Source organism: Brachyistius frenatus, unplaced genomic scaffold, assembly GCF_029030835.1.
Source record: "Brachyistius frenatus isolate BFR_SWC_R1_liver_20210118 unplaced genomic scaffold, ASM2903083v1 Contig_185, whole genome shotgun sequence".
Classification (NCBI taxonomy): domain Eukaryota; kingdom Metazoa; phylum Chordata; class Actinopteri; family Embiotocidae; genus Brachyistius; species Brachyistius frenatus.
This window is the reverse complement of record NW_027210784.1, coordinates 227,740-240,152: the sequence shown is the minus strand read 5'-3', so window position 1 is coordinate 240,152 and position 12,413 is coordinate 227,740. Positions and strand designations below refer to the sequence as shown.

The 12,413-nt window shown below is 39.9% G+C and overlaps 1 long non-coding RNA gene across 1 annotated transcript in view; it reads right to left on the bottom strand.

The window, feature by feature from the left end:
* LOC138632466 (uncharacterized) overlaps positions 1-12,413 on the bottom strand; it is a 120,799-nt gene that overhangs the window by 71,589 nt on the left and 36,797 nt on the right. The window contains exon 2 of the long non-coding RNA XR_011311816.1: positions 2,332-2,380. This is a non-coding gene — a long non-coding RNA (uncharacterized lncRNA). The remainder of the gene's footprint in view (positions 1-2,331; positions 2,381-12,413) is intronic.

Here is a 12,413-nt window from a genome sequence, read left to right as displayed (position 1 = left end):
TGTAACTATTGTAACATTGCTTACAGATTGATTTTGAAAATAGTGTGCTAGTTATAGTGATTCAACAGGTATGTGACCCTACAGACAGTCAGCTGATTATTAAGAGGTTAAAATATTTCACTATGGTATCATAAAACATTTAGAAAAGCTGTTCAAAACTGTTCCACAGCTTTCCAAATGATAGTATAGCCCTGGTATGACATAAGGATGGGTCATCCTGTCACTAACTTTAAAAGACAATCCTCGTGTTGTTCTACATTTCAGTTTTTCATTTAACTGCAATCAAGAAGCATCACTCATTAAATTTTTGAGACACTTTCTTCAAAACATTTTTGTTGGTGGACTACAACACCAATGCAGTGCCCATATTCATTAATCATCATTTAATCATTACTAATGCATGTTGTTGGCCTTTGTGAAAGTCCAAGCCCATATGCGTCTTAACAGCTCCAAATGTGTTGTTTCATTTTTGTAAAGAGATTCACTAATTTGCTAAACCAGCTGGGTACTGTAGTTTAGAACACAAATTACAAGCAAAAATTTAATTTTTTTCATTTCTGGATTATTTTCACCAGCGGATTAAAACAGATTTGATACTCTAGAGAGTATTTACTGCAGCAGGATGGTGTGTATGAGATTGACTTAAAATTAAGTCCAGTGCCCACCATATTTATTGCAGTAAACTCATTATCAGTCCATTCAGATGCTAATAATCAAGACCGAACCCTGATCCTGATCAGACACCCTGTATTGCCACAGGTGTCAGTTCTGTGTGTCAGCGTGTCAGATAACTGACTGGATCAGAGTGAACCAGCTATCAAGTCTGGTCAGGTGGTGCAATATAATCGCAGTGGGAGAAAATTGCAGGTTCTGACATGAGATGGAGAGCGTCAAATCTTGCATTACTGCCCTCAACCGCAGATGCTTGTTAATTGGTGTAGAACAAAGCTTGTTGTTTCTTTTCTCTTTATTTATATGGGTATTCTTTGGTTGATTACATTTCTTCTAATTATCCTTGGATCGATTATTTTTTTATCAAGTCTATTTTTTTCACTTCATTTATTTATTTATTTTTAAATGAAATGTATTGGTGTTAATATTCTTATTTAGTAAGTTCCAGATTTTTAATCAAGTCCAAAATGTAGGATCCATGAAGTTGTTTAGAGGGTGCTGTTACCCAATGCAATTGCACAGCTAATTTTTGTGTATTTAAAGGCATACGAATGCTAACTGTTAGCCTAAGGATGCTACTGACGAATCAGTGGGTTGCCTGGCTTTGTAAATGAATAGCTATGGCTATTAAAGGAGTGTGCCTGAATAATCCCACAATTATTCTAAGTCATGACTATAGAGAGTTAGAGCCAATGATAAAACAGGTGAAACTGACAAAACATCTCATAGGAACTCCATACAAAGAAAGAAAGTAGAGACGTAACATATTCTACTGTCAGACTAATGTCAGCTCCACTTTACGACTCTGCCACATAGTTTTCAGCAACAACAAACACACTGCATGTGTTTTTGCATGTTTGTGTCTGTGTGTATATTATGTGTCCAAGTGTCAGAGGACAGAAGACAGCTGCTGCAGGGTCCATCAGTCAGCTGCTGTATTTATAGGGTGATGACCACATAATGCTAACAGCTGCATCAACAGACACAGAAAGTGAGACAGAGAAAAACACAGGAATCTCTTGGACTCAACCTGCGCTTGAAACGGCAGTCATACCTGTTTGATGCTAACGGGAATTCAAACAACTTCCTGTTGGCACATGAAAGGCAAAGAACGCTGGGGAGATATTTGGGCTGTGTCCACCCCTCTACTGAAGACGATAAAGTGTCCCATGCAAATAAAAATCAGTAAAAATGGATGTTTGTCGTTGCTTTGAGTATTAAAGTGTAGGAGCCACTGATCCTGAATGGGGCTTTTATTATGAAGGAATTTTCGATGCAGATGCCAAAGAATAGAACACCGCCACAATATATAAAATGAATGAAAGTGAAATTAGTACTGTATTTAACTTAGTATTATATTAAACATTTGGCAAAATATTCTGTTACCATTTACAACTTTACAAGTGATGTCTTCAGAAATAATTAATTTGTGTACATTTCTGTCACTGTAGTGTCAATATGTGCATACAAGGATATTTCATAAACCAGAGACCCACCTGGGTTATCTGTCTCTGTCTGCACTACATTTCAGTGAGGCAGGTCTCATTAACAAATCTTACTGTGTAACACGGTCAGCAGACCTAATGTCCTGATGCCTCTCCCAAACTTCATGCTCCCTCCTACACAGCATTGTAGAGAATTCAACACATTAGTACTTACAGATTTCTGCCATGTGACACCTGTAGGTCCTGGTCTGGTGTCCCGGTGGCTGCAGAGGAGAAGAAGAGATAAGACACGTCAACATCTACATATTTCTCTATTCCCATAGAAATATATCATGGCCAGAGAGACCAAGCTGAAATATTGAACAACAACTTGTTAATGTGACCTGCCTGCTTAATGGTGTCTTAAATAAAGAGACAATTGCTGCCATTTTTTCATTCAAAATTATGAACGTCTCTTCTCTACAAATTTGGGATGCACCTCATAAGAAGCAGTGGTCCGCTGATGGATGGGTCACTAGCATTGTTGGAAGTAATGCGCCACAAAGTTATAATAAAACACATTACTGTCATTGCACCACTTTTGTCAGTAACTAGTAATGAAGCTAATTTAATATTTGTTTTATTAATTAATATAGTTACAATAACTGAAAGTTATCCATTAATTGAGTTTTGCATGAAAATTGTGATGGAAAACTGCAGATCAGCACAAACAAATGCAGCCTATTCCCCAAATATCCTGCCTGCCCCTTTAGGAGGAGGAAAAGGAAGAGTTAGGTACCTTGGGGTGCACCATGGTGAAGCAGCTTGCACCACAATGAAGCTCCATGTGGTGGGCCAAGAACAGGTGTTACTTTTCTAAGTAACTAATTACTTTTATATGCAGTAATTGGTGAAGTAATCAAATTTATTTTGAAAGAAGTAACTAGAAACAGTAACCAATTACTGTTACAATTACTAATTAATTGAATTAGACACCTCAGTTCCGAACAAGTTTGGAATTTACTTTGAGCTGTTAAACAGTTTTAAAAGACTGTTTTAAATTGCAGTTCAGTTTTGAACTCCACAGTTTGTACCATCTTGTTTTTCAAAGATTGGGCACAAATGTTTCAAGTATTGCGCACTCACCATCTTTTAGACTGCAAATGTACGAATCGAGGGGTATGGTGGGCAAGTGGTAAAAGCATTGAACTCTTAAACCAAAGATCATAGGTCCCATCCCCATCCACGCCTTTCACCCTCCATTTGAATGCATACATTAATTAAAAAAAAAAATGTTTGCCCATTACCACTTAATGGATTTCTAAATATTGGCAACCACTTTGGAAAAACTCCTCCTTCCAAATCAAATAGCCAACTGATGGTTTTAATTGTATCTAAACTGTTGTAATTATATTTAATGAGGTTTCTTATTCAACAAATTATAAATTAGTAACTATAACTAGTTGTGCAACAGTAACAGCTAGTGGATTTCATGGTGTGGAGCTGTGGCACCAGTGGGCCTCGACTTCAATGTTGCATAAAAAAATAAAGTTATTACAAAAAATGTCATTGTCACTAAAAGAGCAGATGATAAACAATCCGCTCCTCCGCTCCCTTCACTGGTTACCAGTAGCTGCCTGCATCCGTTTCAAAACATTGGTACTAGCGTACCGCGCTGTGAACAGATCGGGTCCAGTCTACATCCAGGACATGGTCAAAACCTACATCCCAGCCCGTTCACTCCACTCTGCATCTGCCAACCGGCTTGTTGCTCCCTCGCTGCGAGCCAAACACTCTACAAAATTACGACTGTTTGCTGTCCTGGCTCCTAAATGGTGGAATGAGCTCCACAATGACATCAGGACAGCAGAAAGTCTTCCGCCACAAACTGAAAACACACCTCTTCCAACTTTACCTTGAATAGGAAGCACTTTAGTAGCACTTACTTATAGCACTTTGAAGTTTGGCTTTCTTGAAGAAAATTGTACTTTCTTGATTGTTGTTGTTCTGAATTTGTATCCTCATGGTTGAAATGCACTTATTGTAAGTTGCTTTGGATAAAAACATCAGCTACATGAAATGTAATGTAATGTAATTTCAACTCATTTTAGTCACTTGCACAACTCTGTTCACATTAAATGTACACTGCGCATACAAACCACAAATCTTAAAAAGTTTAAAAAAAAAAATCAAATTCCAGTTTGAGATCCCAAAGCTACCAAATATGTCAGGCTGAATGGGGTTGACATTTACATGCATAATGATGCATAAAACATCTTGCATTCCTCCATTTGATGAGGTTTTATTTTAAAAATAAAATTCCATTATCAGAGGAGAAAAAAAAGGTGGCACTCCATAAAACCTGGTGTTTGAGTATTTCTCAGTGTAAACCTAGAGATTTAAGGAAGAGATAGAAGAAGCTGATCCTGTCAGACAGTGAAAGAGATTTTTACAAACTTAAAACTATGACAGGGACAACATAAAAAGGGGAAACACACAAAGGTAATAGCTTCCCCTGCTGTGTGCGCATCACTGGGATGCGTTTCATTCACCTTTGTAGCCTAAAAAGGTGTGTGCCTTGAAAAATGAATGCTCACACCATACATTGATTTAGTTTTGTTTTATGCCATTTAGTGAGTTTCACACAGTGAAGTATACAGATTTTACATAAGGTGCAGAGAGAACTGGTGTTAGATTCAGGATCGGCAGATACCCTGACTTGGGTTTTGGACTTGGCAAGTGGAGAGAAAGAAAGTTTCCCATTGCCTTATTAAAATCAAAAGAATGGAGAGCTGAGGATTGAAGGGGAATAATATTTGAAAGTTACAGGTTGCTTAAAAATCCTCAAATTAGGTTCAAGTATGAGCAAGGAAGGTAAATTTGTTGTCCTCTATAAACTACCATGTGCAATCTAGGTGCCCTTCAGCAGGTCTCTGAACCTACGACAGCTCCTGCTGAGCTGCCCAGCTGCAGGCGCTGCCTCCATTCGGCAGGCAGGATGCTGCTGGGAAAGAACAGGACATTTAGTCACATTTCTCTGCATGAGTATAGGTTTTAGGATATATTAATACTCATCTGCTCGGAGGCAGAGGCCTACTGATATTGAATGGATATTTCATTTCAGAAAGACGTACTTTGCGTACAGCACTTTGATAATTCAGTGCACCATGGTCATGAGTGTGATGCTAATTGATTTCTAAAGACAGACTGCTCCTCTGTGGAGGACAAAGCCTTTTAAATTAGTGTGGTTCCTTGTTTACAATGTATAGGAGAGCTTTAATGAGGCTAAATACAATCACTTTGCTGCTGCTATTGCTGACGCCTGCAGCGCCAAAAACTCTGAGGAGAAAATGACCACTTGCTTCAGTCTCTCAGTCGTATCATGTCCCGGAGTATCCCATTAAAATATGATACATCCATTTGCATGCGCTCAGTGTACTTTGCTTTATTGCCATTCGGTCAAAAGTTGGCTTTGAAGCATTTAAAGGTTGGCAGAGACAAAGGGGGTGGGGGGAAGGAGAGAGAGAGAGGTTCATCCTTAGTTTGAGCTCAGCTGTGATGTAACTGTGGACGATGGCTGTGCCGCAGTCAATTTAGGAGGCCATATCCTCAAACGACCTCAGCTCCCTCTCTTCTTCCCTCCCGTCTCCTTCTTCCCTTTCGTCTATTGCTTCTTTTTTTTCCTCTCTTCATGCTGGTGCCATTTATCTCTTCCACACCCTATCTTTCCTGTGATTTTTTTTTGTGCTACAAAAAGCTTCAAGTACCCCTTTTTTTTCTTCATGCAGACTAATATTATCTCCTCTCCTCTTCTTCCCCCTCTCTTGCTGTCAGCTCGTCCATGCATCACTGCCTCCGCTATCCATCCTGCCCCGCATCCCTCCTCTCGGGCTGCAGCACTGACACACATACACACACACAATAAAATCTCCCACTAAATTCACTTCAACAGGACTCTGGCGGTGTGAAACACGTTAGCACGTTTCTAGCTGTCCTCCCCCACAGTAAAATGCTCGTTGGATAACCTTACCGCTTTTAATACCAGTATATCCACAAGACATATTTAGCTCTACTATATGTTTATGGCCCCTCCACACATCTGAACCTCTCCCTGTACTGCTTTCAGCATCCTTCGCCTTTCCCCCCCTCCTTCCTCATTTTCTTTCTGGCTTCCTTTCCTCTTTCGTTGTTCTCGCCTGTCGATTCAAGGTTTTCTTTTTTTTCTGTTTACTGCTGGAGACAGCGTGGCTTCTGCTAATTCACATTTAAGCTGATTATTTTGAATATCCCATCACTTAAAACTCTATTATGGATGTTGTGTAACAGTTTCATGTGTGTCTCCATACCTTGATATATCTGTATGTCTGTGTGTGTCTCCTCTCCTCTCTGACTGATGGAGGGTGGGGTAATCTGCACCAGTTGCCATGACACCAGACATCCCTTGCTTGGCGAAGGCACGTAGCTTCCTCTCTGCTCTATTTCCCCGGAGCCCTCCGCTAAGGAGCGTATGTGCATCTGTGTCTGTGTGTCTATAAATCTGGGAGAGCCATATATGATGCACAAAGCTAAATGGAAAAAGAGCACAGAGAGCTCATATTTACTATTTTAACATGTCAAACAGGGATGGGAGGGAGGGGGGGGGTAAGCAAACAACAGCTAACTAAAAGGCAAATTACAAATATTGCAGATAAACCTCAAAAAACAGTTTTAGGTTTGGAAATTATTACATCTACAAGTAGTGTATTTGACATTCTAGCGCATTTAGCCTCATCCATTCATCTGTACGGACCCTGGAACCCACTCAAGTACCCCTGCACTTCCCGCTGCAGACGTTCACTACATATGTCTACCACAAATCTTATTTTACGAAGCAGGTCGTTTCCCCTCTTGGCCATTTTTCATTTTCATTGGACTTCACTATTGAGACTTGTTCTGCAACCGAGGCTGTCAAGAGCAGCTTTTTCAAACAACATGCGGCGGCCGGGATCTCCTCATCAATGAACAATTAGAGTATATGTAATCCATTTTTATTCAATTTTACACTGTACAAGAAATGGAAATAAATCACTTTAGTTCAAAAATGTAAATCTAGCCATGGCTATAACTTGTTTTTATACTTCTACAGATAACACACATCCTCTTTAATCACCTTGGACTGAGTCAGAATTGAAGATCTGTTCAACATTTTTTTTGGTTTAAATCACTGCGGCTGATCACAGACAGAAACTTATTATTTATGATTGACAAGTAATGTATATACTATAAATATCCATCCTAATTTTACCATTTAATTTAAGACGTAAGGTCTAATTCCTCCAGCAAATAGCTGCTCCCAGACCTGATGTCATTACTTTTCTTTGTCTCAAAAGGCAATCACAGTGTTTTGAACCACTCTCCTAACAGCTCTCAGAATTCTAATAAAAGTGTCCATGCCAGCTCTTATCCATCTATCTATCTCCAGACTCCAGCCTAGATGAATAATTTAGCAGGCTATATTTCCAGCCATCTGCTTCTCTCTCTCTCTCTCTCTCTCTCTCTCTCTCACACTCACTCACTTTCCCTCCATCATTCTTCTTCTCTTTTCCCAGTAAAGTCTCTAGGATCAGATTTTGCTGTCTTACTTATGTTGGCCTGTGGTCAGTAATGGGGTTCCAAGTGCAAAAAGGCAATGATAAATTGTGTGTTTATATATATATATATACATATATATATATATATATATATATTCTCACCACCATAGTTTCAACTGCCAGATAGTTAGCTGTTATACTTTTCAATCATACATTAAAAAAAATCTCATCAATCAGGTCAAAATAATATGCATTTACTCAGTGGTTTGTAATCAGAGTATTTAAGAATGCTGCTGCTTTAACACAAAATGACTCCACAGTTACAGCTGCTAAATTGATGCTCTTCAGAGGACAACAGCAGGATGCAGCCAGAGACTCTCTATTGATCCCTAAAGCTGTTCTGCAATTAATAGAATCTAGAGGAAGCCTCTGGAACACATATATATCCTGGATCAAATCATTAACGGTGATCAACATCTGTAACAACGCCTGTCAGAGCCCAGCAGAGGTCAGCCAAGTTCCTCTTTCCTGTCCACAAGATGAGCAAAGCAATCACATGTCCCCCAACCAGCATCGTTTTCATTATCTATGTGCAACAATTACACCACCGGCGTAATTTAGGATCCTCCCTGTGCTAATCACAATCTAAATGAAAATGAACACGTAATTACATACAGTATGTAGAAAATGGCTGATTTAGAGAATATGTTTTACCCATGGATGACCAGAGAATATAAACTCAAGTGTGCATCTTCTAATTGAGTGAAATCTGTGTTAAGAAGTTTTGGCGAAAGTAACTTGATTTGACTTTCTACATTAGTCAAATAACATTTAAGGACATTTTCATGGCATATACAGTACATTAAGTAAGATCCATTAATCACCATTGAGTAAAGTAAATAAATTAAAAACAAGATATATATTTTTTAAATGATACAAAATCAATGCATGACTATTATGTATGAAATATCTAATTTTACAAACATCTTTTTGAGGATATATTTGAAGCGAATGCAATCTTTCATTTGAAGTGATGGATGTGTAAAAAGGTTAAATCTCTATTCACTATTTTTAAAAGCAGCTCTGTATTCTTTCAACCTCATTTATTCAAACACAGCATCTCTTCATATTTATAACTTTACCCAGTACCCAGTGGCACTCCCCAAGACAAAGGGTTGTTGACCCAATTATTCTTCACATTACTGTCAGGTTGTTTAGTCAGTACTGAACTGTCATCATCTACTCTTGCTCCTTTTTAGCTTCCATGTGTAATTAATGTGTCTCCTTTGCAATATTAGATGTCATATGCAGTGTATGTTTTCTACAGTTAATATTAGATTTGTGATCGTAACACATCCATCACTGACCCTGATTTTCACCTCCTATTTTTTAAAGGCAAAGATAATTATGTCAAAAATATGTCTTTGAGTGCCTTAATTGGCCCTCTTTCACTCACAATGGTCCACTGTCTTTAACAAACAGTCCTTCTCAATTTGTGCATATCTCAGAGAAGAGCCTGGATGATTGCAGATGGAGAGATCTCTTTTTAACATCTTACTGGGCCTTTGTTCTCTCTTCTTTGTTTGAGTTTGATGAGGTGAGGCTGGAGTAGCATTTTCTTAAGTCCTTGACTAAATTTGTAATTTACTTGACTATTATCACTTTATGATACTTTATACTCCATTACATTTATCAGGGAGCTACAGTTAGCAGTTACTTGTCAGGTTTTAAAATAGACAAGATAACCTATGTGTTCAGGGTTAAACTACCCACCAGTAACTTATATATGAGAATTAAAAATGTGATAATTGGAACATAGAACTGCAGCTAAGATATAATAGATCATACTGTATATATCATACAGTATGATACAATGGCTTTACAATGATAAATCCACTGCCTCATGAAAAGTACTTATGATTTTGATACTTAAAGGACATTTTTGCCTTCTTCTGCACTTTTACTTCAGTAACATTTGGTTTGCAGGACTATTTCTGCCGGTTGATTGTTTCTACTCCAGTAATAGATTTGAATACTTCTTCCAGTGCTGCATTAAAGCTCACACTGCAGCACCTTGCATCCAATGCACGTGTGTGCATCAATTCATTGCAGAACTGTCCATTCAATAATAATGTTTTTGTATGTGTGGATCAGGTTTGCATGCTATAAATGACAAACCATGACCTGAAAGAATCTCCCCCTCCTTCCTCCTCCTCCCCTCCCCTAACACACACACACACACACACACACACACACACACACACACACACACACACACACACACACACACACACACACACACACACACACACACACACACACACACACACACACACACACACACACACACACACACACACACTCATTAGTCCTATCAATTGATATTCAGGCTTTTCTTCTGTTGGGCTGCTGACCCTATTGGTCAGGTTATCTGGCTGTCTTGCAGACGGACAGATTGACTGGCTATAAAAACTGGCCGCCTGGTTTGCCGGCTGGGACAGGCTGATCCCATGTAGCCCCTGCAGCACAAGCAGCATCTATAACAAATACACAAAAGGTCTCTGATGTCTCTGATTCCCCCAGACGTTCACATTGAGTGCGGCCTGCCGTGACCGGCTGCATGTATTTATAATCTGCTCTATCCTGCAGCAATTAAACTCTGTGAACCTCTGCACTTTGAAACACCACAGTCAGGAAAAACTGCAAGCAGCACATGTCTGCTCTGGCCATCTAGTCACCTCGGTAATCAAACTGATGAGAGCGGCCGGATGCACTTGTAACCTTTTGCTTTCTGTTCCCTTACACCTAACCGTGCAGAGACACTAACGCCTCTGGCTCTCTGTATCCTATTTCTAGGAACTGCACTCCACTGTGGGCTGAGGTGGGGTAGGAGGCTTAGTAGAGGAGTAAAGTGGGGCATGGGGGGGGGGGAATCTGTGGTGTGCAGAGGTGGGTTGGGCATGCATGTAAGGCTGTGCACACAATGGCGTCTAGGCAACGTGTGTGCGTGTGTGTGTGTGTGTGTGTGTGTGTGTGTGTGTGTGTGTGTGTGTGTGTGTGTGTGTGTGTGTGTGTGTGTGTGTGTGTGTGTGTGTGTGTGTGTGTGTGTGTGTGTGTGTGTGTGTGTGTGTGTGTGTGTGTGTGTATTTCACACAGGAAACAGGAGTGCATGGCGCATGTTTGTATGAAGAATATGGTTACTGACAAGACTGCAAAAGCAACATGTTGTCAGTCTTGGTTTCACAACTGCTGCAGTATTCCAGTCCAATGTGCCAATCAAGTCGGTAAACTGAAGCTGACATAAAGAAGGAGATAAAGAAAGAGTAGCAATCCACAGCTGCACTCTGAAATGACTACAAGGTAAAGTGGAAGTGGTGAGAGACAGAAGTAAAGGGGGGTGAAGTGAGGAAGTAGGGAGAAAGGAGAGAACAAGAGTAAGAGAAAAATGTTGGGGGGGGTTAAGGACAGGGGCAAGGACAGGAAATAAAAGAGGGGGTAAGAGTAGAAAGAAGGAAAGGAAAGAAGAATAGGGGGAGAGGCATGGCAGGGAGAAGGGGTAAGGCTAGGCGGAGAAAAATAGAGCGAGAGCGGAGGGAAGGGGCTCTGGAAGGGGAGGCGGGGGGTGGGCGGGGGGTGGCTGATGCCGCTGCTGCTGATGCCGGAGCACAGCGCGGCCAGGCTGAACCGAGTGAACTGCAGTGGAGGTCAGGGAGTCCAACATTCCTCTGGAACACTGTGTTTACACTGCGTAGCAGAGGAGAGGGAGGGGAGGTGGGAGGTGTTGGGGGGGGCGCGAGGGGGACGACGCGCAGGGAAGGAAATCATCTCCCAGAGACACTCCTTCCAGAGAAGCAGTGTGTGTGTGTGTGTGTGTGTGTGTGTGTGTGTGTGTGTGTGTGTGTGTGTGTGTGTGTGTGCGCGCGCGCGAGTGAGTGAGAGTGTGTGTCGCTTATCCTGTGGCTGTATAGTGTGGTTCTAAAGCACCAGAGTAACTGGATTCCAAATTTACCCTCCCTTCCCCCTCAATCCCCCCTTCCTCCACCCGAGAGTGTTTAAATCAGCCTTGAACTTCATCTAGCTACGAGGGCTGCGTCCCGTCATAAAAAAATCAAAGGCTTAAAGATGAAATGCGAAAATCTGACCTGTGTGAATTTCATGTGTCACTTTTGAAAATGTGGAAGGGGATTAATAAATGTGAAAACGTTGTTTAAGACGGCGTTTCGGTTGTTTTGAAATTGTGAAAAGAATAGAGACCAGCTTTTTTGTCTCGAGATAAATTAATGCAAAATTTCAATTTCATACTAATTTGAAAATACATTTAAAAATAGACTCATATTTTGATTTAATTAGGGACATTTAGCGATAGTAAATATATGACAATTGCAATACTGTTTTTAATTGTAAAGCTAATTTCAATGCAGCTTTTTATTGCAAATACTTTCAGTTTGATTTCTAGAAATGTTTACAAATAAGACTTACTTTTAGAGATTATCGTAATGTGTGTATTCTGTACACACAACAACATTACAACAAATAAAAAAACTCAACACATAAAAGATCCATTCATGTTTTATGTGTGCATCCTCAAATTTCACATAACAGATTTAAAGAGAAAATGTAGGTCTTTTACTGCTGGCAACAAACGCAAATTATAAATTAATTTAACCATTTTTTGTTTTCTGTAAACATAAGTAAATAATTTGTCAATAAAAAAAAAAAAGACAAATGAAAAGCATGGGCACATTTG